The 18925-nt window shown below is 36.4% G+C and overlaps 1 long non-coding RNA gene across 1 annotated transcript; it reads right to left on the reverse strand.

Moving 5' to 3' along the window:
• Nucleotides 1–243: 243 nt before the first annotated feature.
• Nucleotides 244–17823, reverse strand: LOC145279057 (uncharacterized). The gene is made up of 2 exons (XR_013868390.1): nucleotides 17732–17823; nucleotides 244–3830 (listed from the first exon to the last, which is right to left on the reverse strand). It is a non-coding gene; the product is annotated as an uncharacterized LOC145279057 (long non-coding RNA).
• Between the last annotated feature and the right edge of the window lie 1102 nt (nucleotides 17824–18925).

Raw genomic sequence — 18925 nt, forward strand, 5'->3', positions numbered from 1 at the left:
CAACCATACTTATATGGTTGACACTCCACTTATGCTAATTAGGTGGATCGTACTACCACAAAATGAGGTTTCTGATAAATAGAATCTGGAATTCAAAATGAGAGAAGAATCTTGACGAGAACATTTATTTATTTATTTCAATAATTTAATTATGGCAGACGAAGGATATCATGTTGAATTGTTTGGAATTGAAATATAATAGTGGTGACAACAAACGTCATCATTAATTGAACAAGACTGGAAAACTATAAAAATACTTTTTATTATAAGATTTGAACAGACATTAAAGAAAACCCTAATTTGTCACTATTTGCTATAGTTAAAAACACTGAATGTGGAATTAAAAGAAAAATATACAATTCTTACTACATGCACGAGAAGAGATTACATGATAGTTATTTGCAAAGTAGGCAGAACAATCGAGAAATTCCAGAGAAAAATACAATATATAATTTTCTACAAGTGTAGTATAATTTTATTATTTGAATTATCTTACGACTGGTATAAATATAATAGTCTGAAATTTCTGACCTCATGTGGTCCAGCTCAGCCTCACTAAACAAATATTTACTGTTGTATCTTTGACAAGTTATTTTTCTGGGTTGAATATTTCCCTTGCCTGGATTTGATGTTTTGCCCCACTTGTCAAACTTTGAACAGTGGTAGCAAAACAGCAGTCCACTTTTCTTCTCTCTCTCAGGTAGCCTCTTGTCTTCATTTTGTTTCCTCAGCTCAGATGGGAAGGTAGTCGTTTCCTGCTTCCTTCAGAGCTTCCTCCTTATAAGGGTGCATTCTTCTTATGGTATATATTTTCCCACCTGGAAATAGCTTTCTTTTCCTCAGAAACGTTAGATTTTCTTATTCCTCGAGTAACATCTGATTTTGTTTTGCTCTACTGTTTAAACATTGAACAGTGGTAGCAATACCTTCTTTTGAGCAACAGTCCATGACATGGCTTTTAAGTCTTTTGTGTTCCTTTTTTTGGTTGCTGCAGTTGTTGTTGGCGGTGGTGGAAGGATAATTTTTTATCAAGGCTGATGGCTGATCCTTATTTGCCTCTGGTATTGCAATATTGTATCTTTTAGAGAAATGAAGGTTTGAATCATTGCTTACCTCTCCTGTCTGGTGCATGAACGAATTAAGAGGCCCTTTTTATCCTGGTTGCCAGTGTTTTTGTTTATACTTTTATTCATTTTGTCTTTTTTTCATTTGCTCAGAGTTTATTCCCTGTTAGAAGGATCCTCATGTAAAGGTCTTTGTGCAGACAAACTCCTATACAGAAAGACCGAATACACCTAAGGGTCGTGTCTAGTAGGCATTCAAGTTTCTGTTTTTTTAAATTTTCTTCCTTTGTGGCTGATCCTGGTTTGCATCTAGTATTGCAATATTGTATCTTTCAGAGAAACGGAGATTTGAATCATTGCTTACCTCTTCCTTCTTGAGGAGCCATTTTTATCCTGGTGCCAGTACTTCTTTTCTTTCTTTTTTTAATATTTGCTTAGGGTTTATTTCCTGTTAGAAGTATCCACATGTAAGGGTCTTTGCACTGAAACAACCCCTATACAGAGAGACTCACCTAAGTGTCTAGTAAGCATTCAATTTTTTCTTCACTATGTGTTCACATGTGTCACCAAATCATTTTTCTTGCAGAAGAAAAGCCACTTAACAAAATATGGTTTATCTCAATTATGTCTTTGCATATGTAGCTGCATGCTTTGTTTTGTTGTAAAAGATGAGGAACATACTTCACAAGAATATGGTTTCTCTCCAGTATGTCTTCGCATATGTGCACTTAAATAATATTTACTTGCAGAAGAAAAGCCACATACGTCACAAGAATATGGTTTCTCTCCAGTGTGTCTTTGCATATGTTGCAGCATGCTTTGTTTCGTTATAAAAGAAGAGCCACATACCTCACAAGAATATGGTTTCTCTCCAGTATGTATTCGCATATGTTGCAACATACGTTGTTTCTTTGTAAAAGAAGAGTTACATACTTCACAAGAATATGGTTTCTCTCCAGTGTGTCTTCGAATATGTATCATTAAATCATGTTTCCTTGCAGAAGAAAAACTACATACTTCACAGGAATATGGTTTCTCTCCTGTATGCGTTCGCATGTGTTCCAACACAGAATTTTTCTGTGTAAAAGAAGAGCCACATACTCCACAAGAATATGGTTTTTCTCCAGTATGTGTTCGCATATGTAGCAACATGTTTGCTTTAATTGAAAAAGAAACGCCACATACTTCACAAGCATATGGTTTCTCTCCAGTATGTGTTCGCATATGTTTCACCATGCTTTGTTTCGTAGTAAAAGATAAGCTACATACTTCACAAGAATATGGTTTCTCTCCAGAATGTGTTCGCATATGTGTCACCAAACTAGATTTTAATGCAGAAGAAAAGTCACATAACTCACAAGAATATGGTTTCTCTCCAGTGTGTCTTCGCATGTGTCTCTTCAAATCATTTGTTTTAGCAGAAGAAAAGCCACATACTTCACAAGAATATGGTTTATCTCCCTTATGTATTCGCATATGGTGTAGCATGCTTTTTTTTGTTGTAAAAGAAAAGCCACATACTTCACACGAATATGGTTTCTCTGCAGTATGTGTTTGCATATGTTTCAACATAGAATCTTTCCGTTTAAAAGAAGAACCACATACTTCACAGGAATATGGTTTCTCTCCAGTATGTGTTCGTATATGTGTCATTAAATCATGTTTCCTTGCAGAAGAAAAGCCACATACTTCACAAGAATATGGTTTCTCTCCAGTATGTGTTTGCATATGTTGCAACATGCTTTGTTTAGTTGTAAAAGAAGAATCACATACTTCACAAGTATATGGTTTATATTCAGTATTCATATTTGTTTTAAATCAAAACAACATACTTTACAAGAATGATTTATCTTGAGTATATTTTTACATATGCGTCACACAAAAACAGTTCTCTTGTAAAAGAGCTACATATTTCACAACAGTTTCTTTTCAGTATGTCGCAAAAGTGTTTCACTATAAAAGAACTACAAACACTGCAGGAATAGTGTTCTTTTTAGTATCAGATTCACTATTAATTTAGAAAAAACATTTAAGATTTATGTTTCTTTATGTTTTTGGTTGGTTTTTGTTTCGCAATAAACAATGAATTAAAAACATTTACATATATTCGTATATTTTATGTATTTTAAATCAAGTATTCATTGGATGCTATTCATAATCATGTGTAAATTTTACTTGATTTTAACAGTAATATATAATATATTATTACATGAGTGGTGTTCCAGTATTGTTGACAGCTAACTTGTACATCTTTGGATTTGAAATAAAATAGATCTGATCTTCTATCTATGCAGATCATTGGAAACAGAACATCATATTCAATTAATTCTTATGAATCTGATATAGATGATTATCAAACAATGATGCATAGATTCGCAAAATTCTGAAATATCAGGAACAAAATTAAGATTATAATTTTAATCAATACGCAATTTAATCTAGTATTGTTAGTGACTGAAATTCTGCTTCAATAATGAATCATAAGTCAATCATATTCACATGTGCAGGACTAGTCATATGAACTTAAATGTGTATGTTTTATATGCACCAATAAGTAAGTCTTATGCAGTTGCAAAAAGTACTGCAGTTTGGTTTCTATTGATTAAGTCTAAGAGAAATACGTTCAAAGTTTAGAGGTATTTCTTTTCCAATATATTATCAGAAAATGCTATTTGATGAAAGAAAACAATGTAGTTTAAAAATATTCCTTTCATTGTAGGCTTTTATCAATTTGCATTTGTTTTCTTGTATTGATTGCTGCATATTCTGCAAAATTCAAAATAAATAAACAAAATTAATTTCATAAAAAGATGGAAATTATATACATGTTGTGAATAAAATATTTTTCACGTTAAGTAAAGACAGTTTTTGTAATCAAAACTAGGTTCAGGCACAATGGGTTAGAAGCAAAATTGAAGTCATTATGTTCAACTTTATTAAGAAGTTCTCAAATCCATTATTGCTTTATAAAAAATGTGAGATGTGAGAATGTTTTTCAATACTTATCCATAAAGAAAATGAATGGATTCTTTTTGTATAGAAAACATTCAACTAAATTTTGCCAAAACTTTTATTAATGACATTCAAAATGTAATGTTTTTAAATATAATTTACAAATCTTATAGATTTACAAAGGAAATAAATTTTTACACTTCCACAAATTTATTGATATGCAGAACTATACAGAACAAAAGAAATGCAATAATATTTTGTTTTATTTATATTTATACAGTAGAAAAGTTTTTTAATAGTTTTAAAAAAATTGAAAAGTATACCTTAGTTTCAATATTTCTGACAATTATAAAATGTTCATTAATTGAAGTATATTTTTTATAAACTGACATGCTTATACAATTAGAATATTTTTGAATGGGGACAATTCATATTTGATGTTTCTGTAAACATTCATACTTAAAATTAATTTTAAATTCAGTAATACTCTGCAATCCTAGGGAAGAAAGTATTAAAGTAAAAGACTTTCCAGTGTCTAGAGAGACCTCTAGAGATAAGGGATAGTATTTTGTTGCTAAATAGGTTTGTTATTAGTCATGGCTATCGGTGATTGAGAAGTCTTTTTCTTATCCACATCACCACACATCAAGGCCGGAGGCCACTCGCGGATAAGGTGAAGAGTGTACAGTCGTTAATTGGACAATATAGTAATTGTTAGTAATGGAATTTAGGTAAATTTGTTAAATTAAGTGGAACGGCTCAGCAAGAACAGGCGTGCAGTTCTAATAAAAAAGCTTTGTTCATGGAATCTACGTTTAGGTTTAGGCACAGATAAAGAGTGGAGGGAATTATTGATAGTGTTTTCAGCCAGACGAGTGTTTTTTGTGAAAGTTTGGCAAGGGGGGGAGCATAGATTGAAGCTCAGTCGAGCACTTGCCATGAAAATAATGATAAAGCAGAGACAAACTCGCAACATCTCTTCTGTGAGAAAGAGGTTGCAGAGAAGAGAAAAGGACATCTCCTACGAGGCTACAAAGTCTATTTTGAACTCTATCAAGGCAGGATAAGTCCTTTCTAGCAGCTCCTGCCCAGATGTGGCAACAGTATTCCATCCTTGTACATACCTGTCTCTTATATAGATAGAGAATTGCATCAGCAGTGAGATATCTACTGGATTAATAGAAGGAATCCACTATTTTCCAGTGGCCTTGGCAACGGATTTGATGTATGTATTCCATTGCAGATCAGGAGTAAAGGTCAAGCCCAGATGCTTGTCAAAATATAAGGCCTCCCCAAGACGAGAGCCATTCATTTGAATTGATGGGGATCAGAGTGTTTATGATGTAAAAATAAAAGCTTGTTTTTAAATGTATTAAAAGTAACTAGCAACTTCTTTCCCCATTGTATCACGTGCTCAAGATAAGAGGAGAGAGAATCGAAGAGAACTTGATCATTTACAGTCTTAGATGTGCTACCATAGCTGGCAGTGACATCAGTATAAATGTCTGCGAATGATCTAAAGATGTGATTTGGAAGATCATTAATGTAGATCAGGAAGAGATTTCAGCCCAGGATGGACCCCAGAGACACTCCAGCATTACTATTGTCAGCTTCTGATTTCTGCCCATCAACTACTACCCTTATGAATCTATCAGAGAGAAATAATTTAATAATTGGGAAGACATTTTCAGCTATACCATAGCTGGAGATCTTGTGAAGTAAACCTTTATGCAATACTCTATAAAAGGCCATGTCAAGAGCAATTGCCCTAGAAAGGTAGGCTCTGCCGAGAGATTCGCTAATCCTATGAGATATAACTGTAAGCCTATGGAACTCTGTTCCATCTGCCTGCTTCCCACCTGACTACAACTTGGATGTGTTCAAGTCCAACATTAACAAATTCCTAATGAACCGCCCCCTTAAGTAAACACTTCATCAAATCTCCACACTAACGTAATGTACTTTCAATAACCCTTATCCCTGAGTGGTTTCCGGGCCTTGATAAGTGGTGACCACTGTGTAAAAAAAAAAGCACGTCTGCTGTAGATCTAGTAGAACAGAAACCATATTGTGTGTCACTTAGAAAGTTATTCTTGCTGACATAGTTGATTACATCTCTATTTAACATAGATTCCAGCAACTAACTCATGACGCACAGGCGATTATTGGCCTGTACTGAGAGGGAGATGACCAATCACCTGAATTCTTAAATACAGGGCATACTGATGAGATTTTCCAGAGTGGTGGGAAGCAATTCTCCTTAAGACAATGTTTACACAGTTTTGTAAGTATGGGCACAAGTTCTGCTAGAAGTTTTTTGAGCATTATAACTGGAATACCGTCAGAGCCTGTTGCTTTACTGGAGGCAACGTCCTTGATCAGCTTAGCAACATCACGTACAAATATTTGTATATCACATAGTGTGTTTTCTAATACAGGGGGAAATATTGGGGGTTGACAGCGTTGGTCGCAAAGGATGGAATTAGCTGCAAAGTTCTTGGCAAAGAGTTTGGCTTTGTTTGATGGTGATGAGATTACCTCAGGGCCATTGATGATAGTTGGGATAGAGCACACGCTTCTGTCTAGGATTCTGTTTGCTGTTTGCCAATACTGGTGAGAACCAAGCTGCTGCTCAGCTACTTTGGATTTGACGGACTGAGCATACCACTCCTGTGTTCTTTATTACTCTTTTTGCAATGGTTCCTGGCAGTCCTGAAAGTGGCTTTAATCTCAGTACATCTATTACGTTGGAAGCAGTGAAAAAAGTGATTTCTGTGCACAATAGCAGCACGTTCTGGAGAGAACCATGGCTGGCTGTTAGGTTTTTGTCAGAACTTTTTTGAGGGTATGAAACGGTCTATACCTACAAATAACCATTAAATCAGGTCTGATACTATACAAAACACATCTTTTTTAAACATGGAACGCAAAGGGAGATCTGATATAAATGTACGGAAGCTATCCCAGTCAGCCATAGAGTATTGATATACTGTACGATGGAGAGGTACGTCTGAGGACTTATTACATTTCACTTTTATCCTCATGTAACAGAGTGGTTAGAAGATCCAAGTGGAGACAGAACGGAAACTGAACATAGTTCAGAGCAATATGTGAGAAAAAGGTCTAGGAAACTTGCATACTGGCCATCAGCATCAGGCACACGCTTGGGTTTGTGAACAATCTGAGTGAGGTCATAAGCAATGGAGAAATCGTGACAGAACCTCCCCTCATCATCGGTCTTGTTTGAGTGGGTCAACCATTCCACGTTGTGAACATTGAAGTCTCCACATATTTGAATGTTAGCTGAAGGATAAGCAGATAGGACTTGGTCAATTTTCTCAGATATGCTTTTAAAGATAGTAACTCAACTGTTGTGGGGGAGATAGAGAGTAAATATAAATGCAGTAGTGTGAGCTAATGCAACCCGGGAGCACATATAGGGTAAGTTAGGATCTTCTTTGGAGATGTCCCTACCACATGGAAAGCCATCTTTAATATAGGCACATATTCCATGACGATCTTGGGGGTCAGATTTAGAAGTTAAGTTAGAGTATCCTTTAATTACGAACTCATCTAGGGAAATAGTCTGTCCAATGCCAGTTTCGCTTAGAAATAATAGGTCTGGATTAGTCTTCTGTAATTGGGTTTCCACCTCTGGAAGGTTAGAATATAGATCCCTGATGTTGCAGAAGGAGACATGGTAGTGGGGGTCTACTTGGAAGTTGGAGATCTGGTTTAATGGTGTATGTTTTTAAAAAAACTTTTCATGATGGAGTTTTGAGATTTGTGGACTAGGTCGACAGACTTGCTTAGAGCAGGACAGAGAGGGAAAGTAAGAGAGAAAAAGAAACAAAGAAATTTTTTTTTGTAGCACATAAGGTAAAACTGTAACAATTACCCACTAATATGGCATCAAGAGGCCCCACCAGAATCAATTCACCAAATGGCAATACAGCAGCCCCAGTACTTTGCACCTGCTGATAGCACAGCCTCCTTAGTGGTTAATCCAAGGTTTGGGTCCCTGACTATCTGGCTGGTAATGCTAGCCCAGCTAAAACGTTTACCTCCAGCACCTGTACTAGTGACATGGCTACAAGCATAGACATAGAAACAGAAAATATCCGATATCTCTGATGACTGTTCGCGCAAAATACTGCCAATCTAGAATACAGCTTTTTCTTCTCACTTTGTTAGAAAAATCACTCATTAAAAAATGAGAACTGAGTGACAAATAAAGAGAAGCAAGAGTAACGAGAGCTGCCGATAACGCATCCACAATGTGATATCTACTTTCCATTAAAAAAAAAGACTTTATTAAGTCTTGTACTTAATAAAAGTCATACTGGCGTGTTTAAGGGAAGGTATGGTGATAGATTCCCCTCTTACAAACCGAAAATGAATACAATTGCCTAATCTATTCATGCAATCAACTTGGTAGATATAATAAACAACATTTATGGACGAGAAAATCTATCATTAAATAAAACATTAAAAAAATAAAAGTATAAATTAAATACTGAAATAAAATGTTATTAACATTTGAATCTCAAGGGATAAAAATTAAAATTAATATTGCAGCGACTTTTCTCAAAAGAGTTCCCATCTTAAAAATCCAAACTGTTGAAGGGATTTCAGCTTTAAAAAATTCAGCGTTCCAAAGACTTTGTTCTGGTAGTCAATACTATTAAATGTTAGTGTTAGGCTTACAGACCTATTTCACTACAGATCATGACAGTGATTGGTGAGTGTGATGCAAATCGTGTTGACTTATTGCAGCACTATCCATCCATATTTCTTCAAAATATTTGTTAGTAGAAATTATTCTATTTTTAGAACTTAACTCAGAAAAATAATCGAACATAAATTAATCCGATTTTTAGATAAATACTTCAGTAAAAGTGTTTTGCTTACAAAAAATAAGTATTTTCTGGAAGATTTCAAAATAATTGGTTCATTATGTTGTTATTGCTAGTTTTTTTGTTACTCATGTTCAACCCAGACAAGGCATATTGCAACTTGAACGTAAAAGGCAACTATGTGGACCATTTTTTTTTTTTTACACAGTGATCACCACTTATCAAGGCCCGGAAGCCACTCAGGGATAAGGGTTATTGCAAGTACATTACGTTAGTGTAGAGATTTGATGAAGTGTTTACTTAAGGGGGCGGTTCATTAGGAATTTGTTAACGTTGGACTTGAACACATCCAAGTTGTAGTCCGGTGGGAAGCAGGCAGACGGAAAAGAGTTCCACAGGCGTGCAGTTCTAAGAAAGAAGCTTTGTTCATGGAATCCGCGTTTTGATTTAGGCACAGATATAGAGTGGGGGAAATTTTTCACAGTGGATTCAGCTAGACGGGTGTTTTTCGTGAAAGATTGGCGAGGGGGGACCATAGATTGGAGTTCAGACGAGCACCTGCCATGGAAATAACGATAAAACAAGGATAGGCTCGCAAAGTCTCTTCTGTGGGAGAGAGGTTGCAGGGTAGAGAAAAGGGAATCCCCCACTAAGCCACAAAGTCTATTTTGTACTCTGTCAAGGCAGGATAGGCTGTTTTTAGCAGCTCCTGCCCAGATATGGCAACAGTATTCCATCCTTGGACGTACTTGGCTTTTATATAGATAGAGAATTGCATCAGTACTGAGATATCTTCTGGAGCGGTAGAAGGATCCCACCATCTTTCCAGCGACCTTGGCAACAGACTTGATGTACATGTTCCATTTCAGATCAGGAGTAAAGGTCAAGCCCAGAAGCTTGTCAAAACATGGGGCCTCACCCAGACGAGAGCCACCCATCACAATTGATGCCAGATGGGGATCAGAGCGTTGATGATGTAAGGATAGGAGTTTGGTTTTGGATGCATGAAAGGTAACCAGCCACATCTTCCCCCACTGAACCACGCGCTCGAGATTAGAGGAGAGAGAATCAGAGAGAACTTTGTCATTTACAGCCTTTGATGAGTTGCCGTAGATGGTCGTGTCATCAGCATAGATGTCAACGAATGATTTAAGTATGTGTTTAGGGAGGTCATTGATGTAGATCAGGAAGAGAGTTAGGCCCAGGATTGACCCCTGAGGGACTCCAGCATTTATATTGCAGGCCTCCGATTTTTGTCCATCTACCACTACTCTTATGAGCCTATCGGAGAGAAATGATTTAATGATTGAGAAAACATTTCCAGTTATACTGTAGCTGGAAATCTTGTGAAGTAGACCCTTATGCTATACCTTGTCAAAGGCCTTTTATATGTCAAGAGCAATTGCCCTAGAAAGGAAAACTTTGTCAAGAGATTCACTAATCCTGTGGGATATAACCGTCAGTACATCTGCGGTAGATCTTGCAGAGCGGAAACCATATTGTGTATCACTAAGAAGGTTATTCCTGCTGAGCTGGTTGATTACTTCTCTATTTAATATGGATTCCAGCAACTTACTCATAACACACAGGAGACTTATTGGTCTGTACTGAGAGGGGGATGACTTATCACCTGAATTCTTAAATACAGGGTAAACTGATGAGGTCTTCCAGGGAGTCGGAAAGCACATCTCCTTAAGGCAGCGCTTAAATAGTTTCGTAAGTATGGGAGCAAGTTCTGGTTGAAGCTTTTTTAACACTATAATTGGGATGCCATCAGGACCAGTTGCTTTACTGGAATCTAGGTTCTTGATTAGCTTGGCGACCACCTAGCTTGTTCTGTGTTATAGAAGGAAATATGTGGAGTTGATGGCCTTCGTCGCATAGGGTAGAATTAGCTGCAAAGTTCTTTGCAAATAGTTTGGCCTTGTCTGACGCTGACGAGATGACCTCTGGTCCATTGATAATGGTTGGGATAGAACGCACGCTTCTATTCAGGATCCTATTTGTTATTTGCCAAAACTGGTGGGAACCAAGCCGCTGATCAGCTACTTTGGATTTAACAGACTGGACATGTAGCTCTCTTTCATTTTTTCTTACTCTTTTACAGTGGTTGCTGGCGTTCCTGAAAGCAGCTTAAGTCTCAGTGCATCTATTACGTTGGTAGCTATGGAAAAAGTGATTTCTGTGCGCGATAGCAGCAGCACATTCTGGGGAGAACCATGGCTGGCTGTTAGGTTTTTGTTGGAATTTTTTACATGGTATGAATTGGTCTATGCCTACAATTAACCATTCGGTTAGATCTGATACTATAGAGGACATTTCCTTTTTAAACATGGAGTGCAGAGGTAAATCAGATATAAATGTACGGAAGCTATCCCAGTCAGCCATAGAGTATCGGTATACAGTACGGTGGAGGGGTACATCTGGGACTTCTTACATTTCGTTTTTATCTTAACTGTTACAACGGAGTGGTCGGAGGATCCTAGAGGAGAATGAACGGAACATGAACATAGCTCAGGGCAAGTTGAGAGAAAAAGGTCTAGGAGGCTTGCATATTGACCGAATGTATCGGGCACACGGGTGGGTTCACGAACAATCTGAGTGAGGTCATAAGCAATGGCAAAATCATGACAAAACCTCCCCTCATCGTCTGTCTTATTTGAATGGGTCAGCCATTCCACGTTATGGATGTTGAAGTCACCACAGATGTGGATGTTAGCCGAGGGATGTGCAGACTGTATGCGGTCTATTTGTCAGATATGCTCTTAAAGATAGTAACTCCGCTGTTGTGGGGCTGATAGAGGGCAAATATAAATGCAGTGGTGTTAGCAAGTGCAACCCTGAAGCACATATAGGGTAAATTAGGATCTTCTCTCGAGATATCCCTGCCACACGGGAAGCCATCCTTAATATAGGCACATACTCCATGCCCATGGCGATCTTGGGGGTCAGATTAAGCTGTTAAGTTAGAGTATGAACTCATCTAGGGAAGTGGTCGGCCCTATTCCAGTTTGACTTAGAAATAATATGTTCGGTTTCGTATCCTGTAATTGGGTTTCAACCTCTGGAAGGTTTGAACGTAGACCCCTGACGTTGGAGAAGGAGACCTGGTAGTAGGGGTCTACGTTGGAAGATGGGGTTTTAGTTTTAATCGAGTTTCCAGGGTCTATGTAATGAGTTGAGTCTGATGTTAGTTTACAGGACATTTAAACTCCTGCCTGTCTTTCCGGTGTCTAGAGACTTCTAGAGGTAAGAGGTGGTATTTTGTTACTAAATAGGCTTGTTATTAGTCATGGCTATCAGTGATTAAGAAGTCTTCTGGTAATTGTTAGTCAGTAGTATTAAATGTTAGCGTTAGGATTACAGACTTATTTCACTACAGATCATTTTCTAAGTATTCTGTCAGTCTTATATCTGTGTAATCAGTTTTTCATTTAAACATCTTAGAAGCATATTATCATTAGCAAATACACCCAATTTTATCAAAGGATTCGTTTATGAATATCAGGAAGAGTAAAAGTCGAAGCATGGACCCTGATGGCATTCTCATCTTAATATTATGCTGTTTTAATGTACCTGCATCAAGAATAGTCTGTATTTTTCTCATCTTGAAAGATATAATTCTATATAGTATTTGCCCATTAATACCGCATGATTTAAATTTTATTAGATGCCAGACTTGGTCAAATGCTTTGGACATATAAAAGTCTACTTCCCTACTTTCTTCTGCCTTGTCCACTGCATAGTATATATGGTCAGATTCGACCATTAAAATATCTGCTCAGAATAAATTTATTACAACACTTTATCTTTATCTTCTGAGAGGCAAGTCGAGAATGGGACTATATTAGGGAATGAGCCATAGAGAAACTATGAGTGCAGAATCCTGCTGCATCTGTACAACTCAAGAAGCCAAGCATAGTACTGTTGTGGACATTAAAAACACCAAACAGGTATGGAAGCATGACTATCTGGACCACATCTAAGCTTCTAAGAGAAAAGAATTGGTTATCTTAGAATAGTTCTGCGTCTATATTTTCAGAGACTGAGTGATGGGACAATGTTAGAGTTTTTTTGTTTTGGATGTAATTTAATTTTTGCTTAGGATTTCATTACATATGATAGTTTAGGTTTGGGTAGAATCAGTAGACTATTAGCCAAGTTTTGTCTACTAAAGAGTAAGCGCTCTTCCAGAGTCACTCTGAAATGACAGCCAAACAAACTGTCAAACCTGCACCCTTAAACTCTCAATAAAGAATATCGCTGACTAGTAGAGCAAACATAAGTGGCATGCAATCACCCCCAATTTGCTCAGAGTTTGAATCTGGTTTCAAATCGACAAAGTTGTACAGGATCAGGTTGTGTCACATGGATGAAATCATTTGGGATCGTGCCGGAGCATGTAGACCAAATTGTTTGAGATTGTGTTGAGTCGTGTATATGACATCATTTGGTTTCTGTTTATCATCTATTTGTGATAACGACCGTTAATCCAAGAGTAACTGCCAAGGTTGCTCTGGAAACATTCGGTGTTGAGTCGTTTTGATGGAGCTGTTTGAGATTGTATCATATCATTTTGACAGAATTTACAGGGATATATTGTGTTGTTTCAACAAAGTTCTGTGGGATTGTGTTGGGTTCGACAGAGTTTTTTCCACAGCAGTGTTCATTCAAATTTATTTCTATAAACACTAAAATTTATTTATTTTTGTATGTGATATTTTAAGTTATACGGGCAGGATAGGTGTGTATTTTTACTGAATCCCTATGGTCTCCAAACCATATTTTTCATCAGTTTTAATGTATTTTTGGGCCGTTAGCATTTAAGCTATGGTACGTTGATAACTAAGCCATGAATTTGTTTTCAATATCCAAATTCTTTTCACGTCAAAAAAAAATAAAAACTTAAAATAAAATACACGCTATTTTTGCTATCAATTGTTTTTTCAAAGCATCCTCTATTAAAACTATAAACAGTAAAATTTCTCCATTCATTGTTGTGTTTGATGGTTTAAATAGTGTGGGTGGGATAGGTGTGTATTTTAACTGAATCGTTATGGTCTCCAAATTGTTCTCTTTTATTATCATTGAGTTAAGAATAATTTATTAAATATTTTTATATAAACAATATAATCGCAAAAAAAAACATATTTCATGTGATTTTAATGATAACAATTCTCATTAAAGTTTTGAATTTTGTTACTCGCCTTGAAAACATTTTTTCTTCTGACATGTGGTCTTTTGTCTGATCCGAAAAGATTAAATTTAGATTAATCAGTAAAATGAACCTTAACTTTTGGACGCTGTTATAGTAAAACAAACCCAAAATTTTTTTCTGGTTTTATTTCGGCCTTAGGTTCTAATAATGTGTTTTATATAAAAATAGTTTTTATAATTCTTTGTTAGTCAAATAATTTACACTGCTAAATTAGACATTTACCCATTTTTCATTATAACTTTCTATCAAACATAACCAAAATAATCTTTCAAACATAATCCACACAAATTCAAAAATTCCATCATGAAAAGTTTCAAGAAAAAATACATGATTAAACCCGGTTCTCCAACTTCCAACATAGACCCCTACTACCATATCTCCTTCTCCAACATCAGGGGTCTACGTTCTAACCTTCCAGAGGTTGAAACCCAATTACAGGGGACTAAACCAGACCTTTTATTTTTAAGCGAAACTGGCATTGGACAGGCTATTTCCCTAGAAGAGTTCGTAATTAAAGGATACTATAACTTTACTTCTAAATCTGACCCCCAAGATCGCCATGGGCATGGAATATGTGCCCATATTAAAGATGGCTTTTCATGTGGTAGGGACATCTCCAGAGAAAATCCTAACTTAGCCTATATGTGCTCTCGGGTTGCATTAGCTCACACTATTGCATTTATATTTACTCTCTATCGCCCCCACAACAGTGGAGTTACTATCTTTAAAAGCATATCTGAGAAAATTGACCAAGTCCTATCTGCTTATCCTTCAGCTAATATTCAAGTATGTGGAGACTTCAATGTTCACAACGTGAAATGGTTGAGTCACTCAAACAAGACCGATGATGAGGGGAGGTTCTGTCATGATTTCTCCATGGCTTATGACCTCACTCAGATTGTTCACGAACCCACCCGTGTCCAACAATGACAGCCAGTATGCGAGTCTACTAAACCTTTTTCTCACAACTTGCTCTGAACTATGTTCAGTTTCTGTTCTGTCTCCTTTTGGATCTTCCGACCACTCTGTTGTATCAATTAAGATAAAAGTGAAATGTAATAAGTCACCAGACGTACCTCTCCATCGTACAGTATATAGATACACTAAGGCTGACTGGGATAGCTTCTGTACATTTATATTGGATCTACCTTTGCGTTCCATGTTTAAAAAGGATGTGTCCCCTATAGTATCAGACCTGATGGAATGGTTAATTGTAGGTATAAACCGTTTCATACTTACAAAAAAGTTCCAGCAAAAACCTAACAGCCAGCCATGGTTCTCTCCAGAATGTGCTGCTGCCATTGCGCACAGAAATCACTTTTTCCACTGTTTCCAACGTAATATATGTATGGAAACTAAAGCCACTTTCAGGACTGCCAGCAACCATTGTAAGAAAGTAATAAAGAACGCAAGAGAGTTGTATGCTCAATCTGTCAAGTCCAAAGTAGCTGAGCAGCGGCTTTGTTCCCACCAGTTTTGGCAAATAGCAAACAGGATCCTGAACTACAACTATCATCAATGGACCTGAGGCAATCTCGTTAACATCAGACAAAGCCAAACTCTTTTCCAAGAACTGCGACCAAGGCTGCCAACCCCCAATATTTCCTCCTGTATCAGAAAACATGCTATGTGATATACATATATCTATACGTGATGTTGCCAAACTAATCAAAAACCTTGATTCCAGTAAAGCAACTCGCCCTGATGGTATTCCAATCATAGTACTCAAAAAACTTCAACCAGAACTAGCACCCATACTTGCAAAACTGTTTAAACGTTGTCTTAAGGAGAATAGCTTCTCATCACCCTGGAAAATCTCATCAGTATGCCCTGTATTTAAGAATTCAGGTGATTGGTCATCTCCCTTTCAGTACAGGCCAATAATCTCCTGTGCGTCATGAGTAAGTTGCTGGAATCTGTGTTAAATACAGAAGTAATCAACCATCTCAACAAAAATGCCCTTCTTAGTGACACTTAATATGGTTTCCATTCTGCTAGATCTACAGCAGATGTGCTTACAGTTATATCTCATAGGATTAGCAAATCTCTCGACGGAGGCAACCTTTCTAGGGCAATTGCTCTTGACATATCTAAGGCCTTTGATAGGGTATGGCATAAAGGTTTACTTTACAAGATCTCTAGCTATGGTATAGCTGGAAATGTCTTCTCAATTATTAAATCATTTCTTTCTGATAGGTTCATAAGAGTAGTAGTTGAGGGGCAAAAATTAGAAGCTCACAGTATTAATGTTGGACTCCCTCATGGGTCCATCCTGGGCCGAACTCTTTTCCTGATCTATATTAATGATCTTCCAAATCACATCCTTACATCGTTTGTAGACATTTATGCTGATGACACTACCATTTATGGTAGCACATCTAAGACAGTAAATGACAAAGTTCTCTCCGATTCTCTCTCCTCTGATCTTGAGCACGTGGTTCAATGAGGAAAGGAGTGGCTGGTTACTTAAAATCTAAAACCAAGCTTCTCTGTTTACATCATCAACATTCTGATCCACATTTGGCATCAATTGAATTTAATAACTCTCATCTTCAGGAGGCCTCATGTTTTGACAAGCTTCTGGGCTTGACCATTACTCCTGATCTTAAATAAAACACGTACATCAAATCTGTTGCCAAGGCTGCTGGAAAAATGGTGGGATCCTTCTATCGATCCAGTAGATATCTCACTGCTGATGTAATTCTGTATCTATATAAGAGCCACGTACGTCAAAGGATGGAATACTGTTGCCACATCTGGGCAGGAGCTGCTAGAAAGGACTTGTCCTGCCTTAATAGAGTTCAAAATAGACTTCGTAGCCTTGTAGGAGATGTCCTTTTCTCTTCCCTGCAACCTCTATCTGACACAAGAGATGTTGCGAGTTTGTCTCTGATGTATCGTTAGTTTCATGGAAAGTGTTCAACTGAGCTTCAGTCTATGGTCCCCCTTCGCCAAACTTGAACAAGAAACATTGGTCTAGCTGAAAACACTATCAATAATTCCCCCCACTCTTTATCTGTGCCTAAACCTAAACGTAGATTCCATGAACAAAGCTTCTTCCTTAGAACTGCACACCTGTGGAATTGTCTTCCGTTTTCCTGCTTTCCGGCTGACTACAATATGGTTGTCTTCAAGTCTAATGTAAATAAGTTCTTGATGAACCGTTCCATATAAGTTAACGAATTTACCGAATTTTCATTACTAATGATTACTATATTGTCCAAATTCTAATGTACCCTGTTTACCCCTTATCCTCGAGTGGCCTCTTGGCCTGGATAATGTGGTGATGCCTGTGTAAAAAAAATAAATCAAAAAGTAATCGAAAGCTTATAAAAAATCTGATAAACTAGGTTTCAAAACTATGGCCGCATTAAATTTGGCCGTTAGGCTAACTAAACAAAGAAGTTTTTTCACGGTTTCAATATCCAAATTCTTTTCAAGGCATTTGAAAAATAAAATAAAAGGAAACTTGAACAATACCAGATTGAAAAGGTTTCAATAAAATTACAATTTTTCGTTTATATTCAAACATTGAATGTTCACTCATTTCTATATTAAAAAGAAGGGAAACATAACAGTTTAAACGCGCCCATGTAGTAAAAAAGAACCCCAGAGAGCAATTAAATTTAAGTAATACTTACTTTTGTTTGGCAATCTGCATCAACAAAGAAACGATTCTAAGATGTGTTTATTACAACGAGACCAGTTTGACACGTGGAAGTCGACATTTAAGATGGCGAACGGAAAAGCTAGTTCGCAGAAAATTAAAATAATTATTTCATTTATTATAATTTCAAGTTTGCTTTTTAGTTTTTGTTAATCCGTATTGATAAATTTAAAAAATACTGTATTTAATTAGAAACATATATTTTTAAATGTTAAAAATTTTTTAATTGTAAGCAAACATCAATCCACTTTTAATATGAGTGAACTTAAAAAAAAACCCCGAAAAACGTAAAAACATTGTTTATTAAATATTTTTTATGATAAAAAATTCCATATTTATTATTTTAAAAGAAAAATCAAATCTCTTTTAATAGTAGTGATAAAAAAACGGAAAAACTATTGTTGGACATTTGTTAAGTATGTTTGGTAATAAAAATATCTCATATTTATTATTTTTAAAAATCAAATCACTTTAATATCTCTGATAATAAATCGAACAAATATTGTTGAGCATTTGTAAAAAATTTTTTTTGGGGGGGGAGTAATAAAAAAATCCTATATTTATTATTTGAAAAAATCAAATCACTTTTAATATGAGTGATAAAAAAAAAGAAAAAATATTGGCGCTTATGTCAACGGATCATCATTAAATCTCAGGTAGGCACCGCCAAAAATGGCCGCAAAATCAAGTTGTTGTTGTTTTTAAATCAAATCACTTTTAATATGAGTGATAAATCACTTTTAATATGAGTGATAAATCACTTTTAATATGAGTGATCACTTTTAATATGAGTGATAAAAAAAAGAAAAAATATTGGCGCTTATGTCAACGGATCATCATTAAATCTAAGGGAAATAATCAACATAGACATAGCAAAAATTTTGCAAGATATAATTTTGGAGGCTGAAATAATCAGAACGATGAAAGAATGTTAAATGGGGTGGGTATGATGACACAATTACTGTAGCCGAGTTCCGGAATTTGCCGCAACAGTTTACGAAAAGGAAACAAGTTCTCGAGAAAGGCTTCCTTTCTAGAGCAATTGCTCTTGACATATCAAAGGCCTTGGATAAGGTATGGCATAAAGGCCTACTTCATGTTGCATGAGGGACTGAACAAGAGTTTTCACCGGCTGGAGTTACGCCCCCTTACCGGTGTACTCATGTTT

The sequence above is a fragment of the Euprymna scolopes genome, chromosome 1 (genome assembly GCF_053919585.1).
Source record: "Euprymna scolopes isolate OS-2025 chromosome 1, ASM5391958v1, whole genome shotgun sequence".
NCBI lineage: Eukaryota > Metazoa > Mollusca > Cephalopoda > Sepiida > Sepiolidae > Euprymna > Euprymna scolopes.